The following is a 15,203-nucleotide window of genomic DNA, read 5'->3' on the forward strand; positions in this document are numbered from 1 at the left end:
CTATCCCTGCTGTTTCCCTTAAAAAAGAATCATGTCAGGCCGGGCGCGGTGGCTCATGCCTGTAATCTCAGCACTTTGGGAGGCCGAGGCAGGTGGATCATGAGGTCAAGAGATCAAGACAATCCTGGACAACATGGTGAAATCCCGTCTCTACTAAAAATACAAAAATTAGCCGGCGTGGTGGCGGGTGCCTGTAGTCCCAGCTGCTCCGGAGGCTGAGGCAGGAGAATCACTTGAACCTGGGAGGCAGAGGTTGCAGTGAGCTGAGATTGCGCCACTGCACTCCAGCCTGGCGACAGAGCGAGGCTCCGTCACACACACACAAAATAAAATAAATTAAAAGAATCACGTCACCGAATATTCAACTTGTATCCCAAGACCTGTCAGTTGCTCTAGCCACAAGACCAAATGTTTAAGCTATGAGGATGACAAGTTAATTTAGATTAACAGAGCATTTTTATTGTAAACAACGTTTTGCATTAATCGCAAGCAAACTGAAGCAGCTAGGTAAGTCTACCTACCACATCCCAAAAAGGCCTTCCACTTTCTTGCTGTCCTGGGAATCTTCCCTGACTGGTCACATTTATCAGTCCTTGAAGGCCTACTGAACACTCAGGCCAAAGAGCTCCCCCTCTAAGTTCCATCAGAACGATACAAGCTCCACTACCCCAACGACAATGTCTACCATTTCCTGAGAACTTACCATGTGCTGGCCACCTTGCCACTCCCTTAACATATAACCTACTTTTTTTTTTTAATTTTTGGTGACAGGTCTCACTCTGTTGCCCAGGCTGGAATGCAGTGGTGTGATTTCAACTCACTGCAACCTCGACCTCCTGGGCTCAAGTGATCCTCCCACATCCATCTCCCAAGTAGCTGGGACTACACGCGCATCCCACCGTGCCTGGCTAATTTTTGTATTTTTGTTGTTGTTGTTGTTGTTGAGATGGGGTTTCACCATGTTGCCCAGGCTGGTTTCGAACTCCTGAGCTCAAAAGATCCACCTGCCTCAGTCTCCCAAAGTGCTGGAATTATAGGCATGAGCCACCACGCCCAGCCGTGTATTACCTACTTTAATCCTTACCACAGTTCCGGGAGGAAAGCGCTACTAGCACCATTATTTTATAAATGAGGAGAATAAGGAGAGATTAGGTAAACACCCAGGGTGGTAAGGACAGTAAATGACAGTGCTGGGCTATGTGGCTTAGAGTGTCTCCCCTCAATCTTGAAGCTACATTGCCTTAAAAAAAAATTCGACCTTGCATTGTCGGTGACATATTTATGTACATGTTTTTGGACCCTCTATTTGACATGGTAGACATAAGGTATTTAGCCTAGTGTCTGGCAGTAAGTGCTTGGTGCTTGATAAATGTTGGCCATTGTTGTTGTTGTTGATATCAGTAATTATTTGTGGTGTGGCCCAGGACAGTCTCACCTCCACAATACTGTTGCAGTTGCAGAAGCATAAGAATCTGGCCTTACTGCTGCCAGATTTGGCAAATAAAAATATAGGATGCAATACTTGAGATGTACTTATACTAATTTTTTTTGTTGTTTATCTGAAATTCAGTGTTAACTGGGCATCCTGTATTTTATCTGGCAACCATCGTCAAGAATCTTAATAGCAATCAAGAGAGATGAGCACAGCACTATGGAGCAAGAACAACGTTCCCTGCTAAGCCATATGGTGCTGATTAGCAGTGTTGCAGGATTTCTGAGAAGGGAGGGCACAATGCGAACCGGGCAACCAGAGAAGGCTTCATAAAGGAGGTGGGATTCCCAGTCTAGTAGAGTGGGATTTTAAAGGTTTCTGGGCTATAGAAAGGGTTAGTGGAAACAGCAAGAGACTAAGTGATTTTTAAAATGTGCTTATTATGGAAATAAATTCATAGGAACAAAGCTGAAAGAAAGGGATGATACCCCTATAAGTGGTTTTTTGTTTTGTTTTGTTTTGTTTTAACATCTGGGTCTTGCTTTGATGTAAGTTGGTATTGAAAGTACATAAGGCCAGGCCTGTAATCCTAGCACTTTGGGAGTTCGAGGAGGGTGGATCACCTGAGGTCAGAAGTTCGAGAGCAGCCTGACCAACGTGGTGAAGCCTCATCTCTACGGGAAAAAGAAAAAAAAAATTAGCTGGTCATGGTGGTGCATGCCTGTAATCTCAGCTACTTGGGAGGCTGAGGCAGAAGAATTGCTTGAACCCGGGAGGCAGAGATTGCAGTGAGCCGAGATCGTGCCATTGCACTCCAGCGTAGGCAACAAGATTGAAAATCCATCTTGGCTGGGTGCGGTGGCACACGCCTGTAATCTCAGAACTTTGGGAGGCCAAGACAAGTGGATCACCTGAGGTCGGGAGTTCAAGACCAGTCTGACCAAAATGGAGAAACCCCGTCTCTACTAAAAATACAAAATTAGCCTGGCATGGTGATGCCTGCCTGTAATTCTAGCTACTCGGGAGGCTGAGGCAGGAGAATCACTTGAACCCAGGAGGCGCAGATTGCAGTGAGCCAAGATCATGCCATTGCACTCCAGCCTGGGAAACAAGAGCGAAACTCTGTCTCAAAAGAAAATCCATCTCAAAAAAAAAAAAAACACACAGTGCATAAGACGATGAGTTGTCCGTGACATTAACCTAAATTGGCCCAAGCAACACAGTTGCTACAAGGCTAGAGGCTTCATCATTCCTGGTCTCTTGTTAGCAGAAGTGGAATAAGCACAGATTTAACTTCTGAAGCCCACCAGGCCCCAGGGAGAAGCAGTTGAGGTGTGCTGAGGAATAGGATAAGTCAGAGCTTTGTTAGAGAAAAGAAAATGGGACAGACCTGCTGTCAAGGTGCTGCCCTAATCGTCTCACGTGGAGGTGTGAAGTCAGAGAGATCTGCATAATGCATTGCATGGATAGAGCAGCCATTCCATGCCTTTATGTGTTAGGCACTGTAAATACTTGATATAATTTAATTCTCATAGTACTCATATTTTATATTGTTATCCTCACTTTGTAAAAATGGAAACAGAGGCTCAGAGAGCGGTTCATTCACTGTTGGTCACCCAGCTAGCAAGTGGCAGAGCCAGGATTCAAATGGAGGTCTGCCGGATTTCAGATCCCGTTCCTTCTCTCCTTCACCACCCTGACATGAGCCAGTTTTCTGCCAGACACCTTTAAAGAAACATTCTTCTTTGGGAGGCCGAGACGGGCGGATCACGAGGTCAGGAGATCGAGACCATCCTGGCTAACACGGTGAAACCCCGTCTCTACTAAAAAATACAAAAAACTAGCCGGGCGAGGTGGCGGGCGCCTGTAGTCCCAGCTACTCCGGAGGCTGAGGCAGGAGAATGGCGTAAAGCCGGGAGGCGGAGCTTGCAGTGAGCTGAGATCCGGCCACTGCACTCCAGCCTGGGCGACAGAGCGAGACTCGGTCTCAAAAAAAAAAAAAAAAAAACTAAAAAAAAAAAAGAAACATTCTTCTTGTCCTCTGCTTAAGGGACAAGGACTATGTTCTCACCCCCAGTGACAGATTTCTTGTGGTTCAGATTGGTAACCAGATTACTCCTGGGTACTCAGGGTTTCCTATCAATAGCGGGGCATGTCAGCAAGCCTTCTTTTTCATCTTCTTGTCCTTAGGAGGGCAAATTCTCCCCTGAGGCATGCCTCCTAGATCCCTAGGCATCTTTTACTGGACTGCTAGGTGAGTCCTCAGTACCACCAAAGCCCCCTAAGACACTGCAGTCTCTTCGTGACTTGAGAGGCCCCATTTTCCCCCAGGCCCTCTGTGTTTGGTGTCTCCACCAAAGAAAGGAAGGGAATAAAAAACCCATCTAATTAAAATAACTTTCCAGGTGGAGGGAACAAAATCCAGGCAGATTACTGCTCAGGGCAGGCTATCCACTAGCTTTTGCAAAAGTCTAGAAGGAGCCCACTTATGGCACAGAGTAGAGGGAAAGACACTTAAAACTGTAAAAAGCAAAATGTTGTTAAAGGGCTATGAAAACAATCTATCTAATTTATTGGAACATGTTTTTCTAGCAGCTTTGAGTTGGAGCTGTGATTGCCTCCTGCAGGGATTTGTGACCTCATCCTTCCTCCCCCACCCTCCCCAAATGTAACTATAGGGTTTTCCCGTCATAACCTGACATATGGTTTGCAGCAGGAAGTGTGAAATCCCAGGAATGAGTAGAGACTCAGGTTTCAGACTCTAGAGAGACTCAGGTGAGCTACAAGGACAAGCCTTTGTTTCATATAAAAACAGAGTTGAAAAGAGAGTGGTTGGTGACCTCCTGGTTTGGAATGAGGTAATTAATTCTCCAGAAACTCCCACCAGTTTCCTGGGCAACAAAATCAATGTGTTGTTGCTAGAAAAACTGGGAATAATAAATTGGTTAAAATTACAGATTTCGTTTAAAAAAAAAAAATACAGACATTCCTTACCAACCCAAATATAGAACAAAACAAAACAATTCCAACACACACACACACACACAAGCACACACACACACACACACACTCCCTCTTTACCCTTTCACTCACCCTCACTCTTTAAAAAAAAAAATTAAGTTTATTCCTATCTAAATATTATCATGCTTGAGAAGATAAGAAAAGAGAAAGGTGGAGGCCGGGCGCGGTGGCTCAAGCCTGTAATCCCAGCACTTTGGGAGGCCGAGACGGGCGAATCACGAGGTCAGGAGATCGAAACCATCCTGGCTAACACGGTGAAACCCCGTCTCTACTAAAAATACAAAAAAATTAGCTGGGCGAGGTGGCGGGCGCCTGTAGTCCCAGCTACTCGGGAGGCTGAGGCAGGAGAATGGCGGGAACCCGGGAGGCGGAGGTTGCAGTGAGCTGAGATCCGGCCACTGCACTCCAGCCTGGGCGGCAGAGCGAGACTCCGTCTCAAAAAAAAAAAAAAAAAAAAGAGAAAGGTGGATCAAATCCCATGCAGAATTGTACACAGAACAAGACAGTTTTTGAATATTTTTTAGGCCAAATATTCTCACAGAGTGGGGTGATGGTAGGGTCAGCATGTAGTATCAGAATTCCTGGGGGTGTCATAGGGAGGGGGCCAGTATGAGGTCTTTGTTGATCAAAAAGCAATTAAGATTTCTTTTTTAAAAGACTGGGAAACTCTTAGGCTGCCTTAGCTTTTATCCTTTCAAAACCAACTACAGTTTTTGTTTTGTTTTGTTTTGTTGTTTGATGACTAATTTAAGAACTAGGTGAATGGTGAGGTCTTCTCAGAAATCCTACTTATAGCATTTTCTGAACTCCTACTTGAAATCAAAGTCATTTTTTTTTCCCCTCACCTTCTCCCTCCACAGTCAAACTGCCTGGGTTTTACCCTGGCTCTCTCTCCCTGCCATTTCTCATCAATTTAAGATACTGTTGCTGTAAGATGAAATATTATTTTAAGCATCATCAAAAAAGAAAAAATATGGTTAATTAAATTATGTCACAATGCTAACATGCCATCAATTGTAGGACACATTCTAATTTCAATGATGTTAAAATGTGACAAAAATTATTTTAGAATTGATGAACTATGGTATTTGTTTAGGAAATTTAATCTTTCCCTAACTTAACATCTCTCTATTTCATCTTTTCATTTAAAACATAGGAATAATAAGCGCAGGATGTGGTGGCTCACGCCTATAATCCCAGCACTTTGGGAGGCCAAGGCGGGCAGGTCACAAGGTCAGGAGATCAAGACCATCCTGGCTAACACGGTGAAATCCCGTTTCTACTAAAAATACAAAAAATTAGCCGGGCGTTGTGGCGGGCGCCTGTAGTCTCAGCTACTCAGGAGGCTGAGGCAGGAGAACGGCGTGAACCCGGGAGGCGGAGCTTGCAGTGAGCCAGGATGGCACCACTGCACTCCAGCCTGGGCCACAGAGCAAGACTCGGTCTCAAAAAAAAACAAAAAACAAAAAAGGGAACAATAATGTACCTACCTCAGGGTTGTTGTGAGGATTCAAGAGTCAGTTCATGTAAAATGCTCAGAACATTCCTTGGAACATAGTAAGTGCTTAATTAGCTATTGTTATGATTCACTATATCCCACTCAAATCGACAAATACTTGCTCAGTTGAAGTGTGGAGGTTTTCCTGGTTGTCATTCTACTAGGGGAGAAAAACAGCACAGTAACACCCACATATTGCAAACCATGATTTTAGAGAAATAAAAGCAGGCCAAATTGGGAGGATGGTAACAGATCATTCCTCTCTGCCTTGGTCTCTGGGTGAGTTTTTCAAGTACACCCTGGTTCCCACAGAACAGCGTCTGGCTCCTCTGGTGATTGTTCTGTTATGGGAAGAGTTTTTGCATTCATGATGCTCTTGTGGATTATTTTTGCCAAGTTTTTTGTTGCTCTAAGCACTTCCTGGAGCCACCCCAGCCATAGGAGGATTCTGACCTCAGAGGGGGATGCCAGGCGGGGTTTGATGCAAACAATCCATGCTGTGCATGGGCCAGATGGTTCCACACAGCAAACACTGTTATTTCATTCACAAAAAAGTCAAAAACAAGCTGATTTCACCCTTTTAGGCCTAACGAACGGAAAAGTGAACAGCCCTTTCTTGATAGGCAGGCCCATCTTGATGTAACTCAGTTTTGCAAATAGATGAACATAGGTGCAAATAAGAATTCCCAGAGTAACTGCTGGCTAGATGTAGATGGCTCTGAAATAAAACCCACAAGGGCAAGGCTCCAACTCCACATATGTTTTCCAGTCTCTTGGAAACTTTTGCATTTTGTTGTTGTCCTTAGCCTTCTGCTATCCCTAACTTCCTCCCAAGGTTATTGAAGAAATAGATATTTGGATGACTAGAATGTGATCTAGCTGGCACAGATTTAAAGACACATGGCTGTTTTTGCACCCAACCAAGTTTGATCAAAAAAGAAACTGCGTGGGAGCTGGCACACTGGGGCTTAGGATATCTAGATCCAGAGTTTGAAAAAGCACAGGACTGGGTTTAGGAGGCCTAAGTCCTTGCCGTCTTTTGGGTGATTCAGGTATCACTTTTCACCATACTCTTTTCATCTATACTCTATAGATAAGGAATCTAAGGACCAGTTCTTAGATTCCTTACCTATAGAGTATCTCCTAGCCCTACATCTCTATGAGTAAGGAATTTTGTAAACACTTCGGTCTGTTGGGCATCTTTAAACAGCCCACAATGGTTAAGTTTATGTTTCAGCTGTCTAGGCTATGGTCTCAGTTGTTTGGTCAGATATTGCTACTCTAGATATTGCTGTGAAGGTGTTTTGTAGATGTGGTTAACATTCATAATCAGTTGGCCGGGCGCGGTGGCTCAAGCCTGTAATCCCAGCACTTTGGGAGGCCGAGACGGGTGGATCACAAGGTCAGGAGATCGAGACCATCCTGGCTAATACGGTGAAACCCCGTCTCTACTAAAGAATACAAAAAACTAGCCGGGCGACGAGGCGGGCGCCTGTAGTCCCAGCTACCTGGGAGGCGGAGGCAGGAGAATGGCGTGAACCCGGGAGGCGGAGCTTGCAGTGAGCTGAGATCCGGCCACTGCACTCCAGCCTGGGCGAGAGAGCCAGACTCCGCCTCAAAAAAAAAAAAAAAAAAAAAAAAATTCATAATCAGTTGACTGTAAGTAAAGTAAAGTGGATGACCCTCCATAATGCAGGCGAGCCTCATCCAATCCAGTTGAAGGCTTTCAGAGTAACAACTGAGGGATCCTGGGGAAGAAGAAATTCTGCCTCTAGGCTGCAACATAGAAATCCTGCCTGTGTTGAAATTCTGTTGGCATGCTCTAAAATTTTAGGCAGAAGCCTGCAATACCACTCTCATTTGAATTTCCAGTCTGCTAGCATGCTTTATGGATTTCAGACTTGCCAGCCTCCACAATTGCAGGAGCCAATTTAAAAAAAAATACATCGGCCGGGTGCAGTGGCTCAAGCCTGTAATCCCAGCACTTTGGGAGGCCAAGACGGCGGATCACAAGGTCAGGAGATCGAGATCATCCTGGCTAACCCCGTGAAACCCCGTCTCTACTAAAAAAAAATACAAAAAACTAGCCGGGCGACGAGGCGGGCGCCTGTAGTCCCAGCTACTCGGGAGGCTGAGGCAGGAGAATGGCATAAACCCGGGAGGTGGAGCTTGCAGTGAGCTGAGATCCGGCCACTGCACTCCAGCCTGGGCGACAGAGCGAGACTCCATCTCAAAATAAAATAAAATAAATCTCTCTTTTTCTCTCTGCTACAACCATTTGCCCTGATTGACCTTGCACTTGACCTCCCTACCTGACTTTCTCAGTTCTGGCTTAATTTTCTGTGTTTGCCTCACCCCTCAGCTCTATATTTCTAGCTTCAACCTTGTGCTTTTCACCTAGATGACCATTATTTAAACTTTCTTTTTGGCCTTGGCTACCATTTATTTCCCTGAATAAAACTTCCTCTGATCTTCCTCCAACTCCGAGACTTCACAGATCGACCCAGAGGGACCTGGATAGGTATGACTGAGTATGATTGAGCTCAGCTTGGTGCGGGCATGACTGTTTACATGCTCACAGCCTCCAGGGCTTCTGCGTTTCGGTGCTTCCATGGCTTACAACATTCTTGTCCTACATACCTCTGCTCAGAAACCACTTCCTCTATACAGCGTTCCTATACTTTTACAAAGGGTTAAAAAACAGCAGGATTCATTTCTACCTCCTGGGTGTTGAATTTCTTATTCATGTCACAGGAGACATGTGGTTACAAGAGGACATGTTTGTTAATTAAACGAGAGTGTGTATAATCACCCTTATTCACAAGGGTGATTTTTAAAAATACGGGTGTGTGTGTGTGTGTGTGTGTGAGGTTTCTTCACAGCAAATGTTCGCAAAGCTCTTGACGATCCATGGAAAGAGGTTGCTTGGCCAACCCCAAGAATTATTAGAAATACAGACTTTGCTGTTGTTGGCTCTACTCTAGAAGACTCTTATCATAAACAAGTGCTTGCATTTATAAGGGGCACTGTACAGGAAGTCTAGGGTGTATTATGACTTCAGTGCATTGCCTGTCTGTCAATGTCTAAAGAGTCCTATATATGGTCTCAGTCTGCAGTGTGTTTAAGACATTTAGACATTTTCCTCTCCCTTGTACTCTAGTGGAATCAGGCTGAGCTTGTGTTATATAACACCACCGTCCCACTCTGTAATGAGCAACTTCTAAGGAGGAGGCAGCAGGGGGAACAAAGCCACCTGGCCTTTGCCAACCTCTCCAGGCTCTGCCAGTGCACCTGCAGAGAGCTCCGAGAGCTCGGCCTGGAAGAGAGACTAGTTATTATGTTTCATTGCATGAGATGACACAGTGCCTTTCCAAGACAGGCTGGACTGAAAAAATCTCTGCCTTTGTTTCTTGGCCAAATTTTATCCAGGGTCTCCCAAGACTTAGGGGATCATAAGCAGCTGCCTCATTGAACCCCTGCCTTTCACTCTCACCTCACCTGCTTTCAGAAATTTGATCGACTCAGACAGAAACATGAAATATTCATAAGAAGTTCCCAGTGAGTAGTGTCTCAAAAGCTTGCAGGGCTAAACTGGGGAAATGTCACATGTTGGTTTTACGCCTCAGTAGCACTTGCGCATGGTCCGTGTCCGACCCATCGGTGTACTAAATCAGACTGAAGTTTCATCACTATGCTTTGAGTATAAGACAAATATCACTCCCTCTCACATTGCCTGCTATTGCTAGAGTAGGAGAGGTTATCAATTAGGGCTCTTTCTGTTGGGACAGGAAACCCAATTCAAACTGGTTTAGTTGGAGAATGAACTGTATTGAATCAATCAACGAAAAAGCCCAGGGCTAGCTGGTTTCAGGAGTGGCTGGCTTCAAGGCTCAAATGAGGTCATCAGGCCTTGGTCTCTCTCCATCTCTAGGCTCTGCCTTCTGTTTGATTGGCTTCATTTTAAGCCTCCATGTGGTGGGCTTCAGTAGTTCCAAACTCCCCCTTGTGGTGGCAAGATGGCAGCAACAGTTCCAGCCTCTGTAGTATAAAGCAGGGGTCAACACATTTTTTTCCATCAAGGTGCCAGATAGGAAAGATTTTAGGCTTTGTGGACTATGTGGTTTCTGTTGCAGCTGCTCAGCTCTGCTATTATAGTGTGAAAACAGCCATAGATAATACATAAATGAATGAGCATGGCTGTGTTTCAATAAAACTTTATTTACAAAAACAGACAGTGGGCAGGATTCAGTCTGCCAACTGTAGCTTGCCTACCCCTGTTAACTATGCAGAGTTGTTGTTGGAAAATGGCTGCTCAGCTGGGGATGTACCTTCTGGCTTCTCTTATAATTGGGTATGGCCATATGACTGAGTTCTTGCTGAAAGAACCTAGGTGGAAGTTATGTGGACCCTTTCTAGGTCAAAACTTGTAATAAACAGGTATGCCCATTGCATTATTTACCTTCTGCAGCTGAATGCAGATGATGAAGAAATTTTCAGAGTGGCAGAGCCACAAGATAAGGGAGTCTGGTTCCTGAATCACTGTGTGGAGTGGATCCATTTAATGACCAAGAACAACTGCCTCAGACTGTTACGTGGGAAGGAAATAAATTTCTATTGTGTTTGAGTCATTATACATTTTTTATTTATTTTCAACAGCAGTTTACTTGCCTTAAGTAGTAAAGAAGTCAGTGTCAGAAAGAGTGCTGATGTATGAAATAATCATAATATTTGGCACTCAGTAGTTGTGCTATGGGAAGCAAGAAAACAGAATAGGCTGCAAAAATGGTGACTTGTGTTATGCCATGGCAAAATAGTTCTTAAAACTATTTGGAAGACCAAGCAAATATATGCTGTCCCTGTAACTCTAGGGAAAGTCATTGTAAAGAGATAGAACATTAGTGTGTGTTGCAGTTGAGTTATTTGCTGCTTATTGCACGTTATTAGTAGAAAAATACATTCCCTGGCATTAATTGGCCAGTTTATAAGCAGAAACAAAAAAGAATAAAGTGTCCCCAAATTTGGAAAAGCCTATTGATTCTGGACACCCAACTGGAGATAAGACTGAATCAGAAAACAAAACAAAACAAAACAGACAAAAAAACCCCACCATAACCGTAAAACACAAACCCAATTGCCGTCCTCTAAAAAAAAAAAAAACAAAAAACAAATTTGAGGGGAGAAAAGCCCATTAAGAAATCTCAGTTAAATATAACAACTCAATTGTGCAGCAAAGGGCTCCTTTCCACCCAAACCTATTGTTCAGATGGTCTCAAAGTGGCTGCCATTAAATTGAGAGAAATCTATGGAGACAAGGAAGAAAATAATTTGGGCTTCAGAACTAGGTCTAGGAAAGAACTTTGGGTGTGGTTACTGGCACTTGGAATTTACTGGAAACAAATAAATGAGAAACTTTCTATTTCTGAGGGAATTCTATTACCAAAAAAGAAAAAAATCATAAGCTTGGATGAAATAATCTTTGATTGGTTAAGCTTTACCCTTCCGTCCTAAATTTGTATGAGCAGAAAGTGAGCTGTGTTAAATAAAATTTACAGGAGGCTGTTGACTTGGACTGAGCTCCTGCACTGGGCCCAGCAGATTAAATCTAAATGGAGTCACTCATGCTAAAGTTACACATCACCAAACTGAAATTCAGTTGTTTGTGTGAACTTCCAAAAAACCAGGAGTGAGAAAGGGATAACAGTTAAATCCCCAAGCAGGCCAGTTTTAGCCAATGTAAGAAAGTCCCCTCTGCACCAGCCTGGGCAACAAAGTGAGACCCTGTCTCTACAAAAAATAAAAAATTAGCCAGGCATGGTGGTGCACATTTGCAGTCCCAGCTACTTGTGAGGCTGAGGTGGGTGGATCGCCTGTGCCCAGGAGTTGGAGGTTGCAGTGAGCTGTGATCGTGCCAAAGCACTCCAGCTTGGGCAATGGAGTAAAACCCTATCTCAAAAAAAAGAAAAAAGAAAAGAAAAGAGAAGAAAAAGAAAAACAAAGCCCCCTTTGCTTTAATCTTTACCCTTTACCGGAAATGTAAGTTTGATACAACCAATCCACATTTTGTTTCCTGTGTCTGTTTTCCTTGGCCCTTTTCTGTCTATAAAACCAACCTCCTCTGTTGGCTCATCAGAATACTCACTCTATTTTATGGGTTCAAGTGTTGCCCGATTCTAGAATTGCAAATAAAGCCAATTAACACCTTTACATTAAATTTATGGTTATTTTGTATTTTGACAGCTCCATAAAGAGGGTACAGTTTTCAAGGAGGGCACTCTAGAAGTGGCTAAAAATAATAATGGACATGGAAGGATACCCAAGGTAGAGTAAGGGGTCCTAAACAAAAATAGACAAAAAATTCTTCCCAGAGAGCAGATTAAGGACTAAGCAAGGAATTTATCTCCCCTGCCAGGCAGAGGGTCTTTACATTGGTGGTCCAGCAGAATTCCATCATGCTATCAACTAAGTACTGTGTTCTCATTTTTCTTTTTTTTTCTGAATGGGAGTCTTTTTGCAGTTATCAGGTCTTGGGTCCACCACAATATAGTAGACATGTGTTAGAGGGACAGGTAACTGGTCTTTGAGTTCATCAGTTGCTGGACCAGGAGGAACCGCATATAGACCTGATTAAGGAGACATTGTGTCCTCAATCATCCTGGACTTTGAGGTGGATGTAGTGGCTGAATGGGACTTTGAGTTTTCTTTCTTGAGGAGGGCATGGGTGTAGTCTCCATGAGGGAAGAAGCATGCAAATGGACAGTTGGCCTACAGGAGGGTGGAATGTGATAGACTGATAACTGTTTACTAAAAATCCATTTTCTTTTCATCCTGAACACAGCTACACCACACGTTCCTGGCTGTACAAGCAGTTAGGTGTGGCTACATGATTGAGTTCTAGCCAACAGAATATGAGTGGAAGTGGTGTGGGTCGTTTCCAGGCCAAGAAGCCGGTGTGCTCTCTCCTTGCTCTCATTTCCTTCCTGCTGGTTGAATACAGACAGGGATGAGGCCCAAGACCCTAAGGAACAGTGCAGCCAGGAGTCGGAAGGAGCCTGGGTTTCTGAATCATCACATGGAGGGGAGCTGTCTTCAACTGGGAGAGCTGTCTTCAGTTGGATACTGGGTGAGTGAAAAATAAACTCCTATTGTTTTTGAGCAATTAGAAGATTTTGTATGCTCATGACCACAGCTTAGTTGATTTAATTAATATAAGAAGCAACATGATCTCTTTTTCTCTGTGTGTGCTTGACACATTCTCTCTCTGCAGACTGGCTTTTGTTGCAATTCTGCATGTAACTCAGCTGTTAGCTGGGGCTTCCCTTTCCCCTAAGGTCTAGGTGCAACTGGAAAGATCCTTTTATCATATGGGTATCTAAAGCTTTCCCAAGATAGTTCTGAATTCCCAGTGGAGCTTCTGTTTTCTGTTTTTAAAGATTCCTTTCCCTTTTGAAGTCTTTAGCTGAAATGGTCTCTCTCGCTCTCTCCCTTTTTTTTTTCGTTTTTGTTTTTGTTTTTTTTTTTTGAGACGGAGTCTCCCTCTGTCGCCCAGGCTGGAGTGCAGTGGCCAGATCTCAGCTCACTGCAAGCTCCGCCTCCCGGGTTCACGCCATTGTCCTGCCTCAGCCTCCCGAGTAGCTGGGACCACAGGTGCCCGCCACCACGCCCGGCTAGATTTTTGTATTTTTTAGTAGAGACGGGGTTTCACCGGGTTAGCCAGGATGGTCTTGATCTCCTGACCTCGTGATCCGCCCGTCTCGGCCTCCCAAAGTGCTGGGATTACAGGCTTGAGCCACCGCGCCCGGCCGTTCTTTTTTTAGAGACAGAGTTACTCTTTATTGCCTGGGTTGGAGTGCAGTGGCACAATGATAGCTCACTGCAGCCTGGAACTCCTGGGCTCAAGCAATCCTCCTGCCTTGGCCTCTCAAAATGCTGGGATTACAGGTGTAAGCCACCATACCTGGCTGGTCTCTGTTCCGTTCCACCCTTTATCCTTTTTTTTTTTTTTTTTGAGTTACATATACATACATATATACTTCTCACTCACACAAATTATTTCTGAGTGTAAGAGGTTGTAGTGAGAAATTGGTGACGAATAAGTAGAGGAAGGGCTTACACTCACAGGGGTGCAAACCTCAAATGAAACAGACATGTCACCACCCTTAAGTCACCCACCACTGGTGAGTATCCCTGGCCCTTCACTTCACCTGGCCCCAACTTGTCTCTATGGTTTCGTTCTTCTCTCTCCCTCTATTTGTCTTTTTTCCCTTTACTTGTACCAAGAGCCAGACAAAAGCCCTTGGATGCTCTGGAAAGATCAACAAATTGGTAGATGGGAAATCTAACAATTGGATGATTTTTCAAATTGCTACTTGGAGGGGAGGCAGAATCGTGCCTGGGGTACAAAGCAAAGTAGGAGGACCACACTCAGCCTCTACTCTGTCATCCTGAGCAATTCAGCTCTGGCCCCAATATGCACAACTTACTAAAATAGAAGAAATGTATAGAATAAAATAGAATAAATGGATTTTGCTCAACCCATCCTTTTTAGAAGTGTTATTATTATTATTATTATTATTATTATTTTAACAGACAACTGTCTGTTTTTATACAATCGTGTCCCTGGAGACTCACCTCAACCCCGTGTGGCTTATCAAAGTGTTCATTAAAAATGTATCTTTCTCTGGCCGGGCGCGGTGGCTCAAGCCTGTAATCCCAGCACTTTGGGAGGCCGAGGCGGGCGGATCACGAGGTCAGGAGATCGAGACCATCCTGGCTAACATGGTGAAACCCCGTCTCTACTAAAAAATACAAAAAACTAGCTGGGCGAGGTGGCGGGCGCCTGTAGTCCCAGCTACTCCGGAGGCCGAGGCAGGAGAATGGCGTGAACCCGGGAGGCGGAGCTTGCAGTGAGCTGAGATCCGGCCACTGCACTCCAGCCTGGGCGACAGAGCGAGACTCCGTCTCCAAAAAAAAAAAAAAAAAAAAATGTATCTTTCTCTTTCTGAGTTTTGTTAGCCTAAATTTGTCAATTTTCTGGCCGGGCGCGGTGGCTCAAGCCTGTAATCCCAGCACTTTGGGAGGCTGAGACCACGAGGCCAGGAGATCGAGACCATCCTGGCTAACACGGTGAAACTCCGTCTTTACTAAAAATACAAAAAACTAGCTGGGCGAGGTGGCGGGCGCCTGTAGTCCCATCTACTCCAGAGGCTGAGGCAAGAGAATGGCGGGAACCCGGGAGGCAGAGCTTGCAGTGAG

At 44.5% G+C, this 15,203-nt stretch overlaps 1 long non-coding RNA gene across 3 annotated transcripts in view; it reads left to right on the forward strand.

The window, feature by feature from the left end:
• LOC117067154 overlaps positions 1–15,203 on the forward strand; it is a 60,001-nt gene that overhangs the window by 36,587 nt on the left and 8,211 nt on the right. For 2 of the 3 annotated variants that reach the window (XR_004430635.1, XR_004430632.1), the window contains exon 2: positions 12,787–13,071. This is a non-coding gene — a long non-coding RNA (uncharacterized LOC117067154). The remainder of the gene's footprint in view (positions 1–12,786; positions 13,072–15,203) is intronic. The other variant, XR_004430637.1, reaches the window with a different exon arrangement.

This window comes from Trachypithecus francoisi, unplaced genomic scaffold (genome assembly GCF_009764315.1).
Source record: "Trachypithecus francoisi isolate TF-2019V2 unplaced genomic scaffold, Tfra_2.0 Contig01579, whole genome shotgun sequence".
Classification (NCBI taxonomy): domain Eukaryota; kingdom Metazoa; phylum Chordata; class Mammalia; order Primates; family Cercopithecidae; genus Trachypithecus; species Trachypithecus francoisi.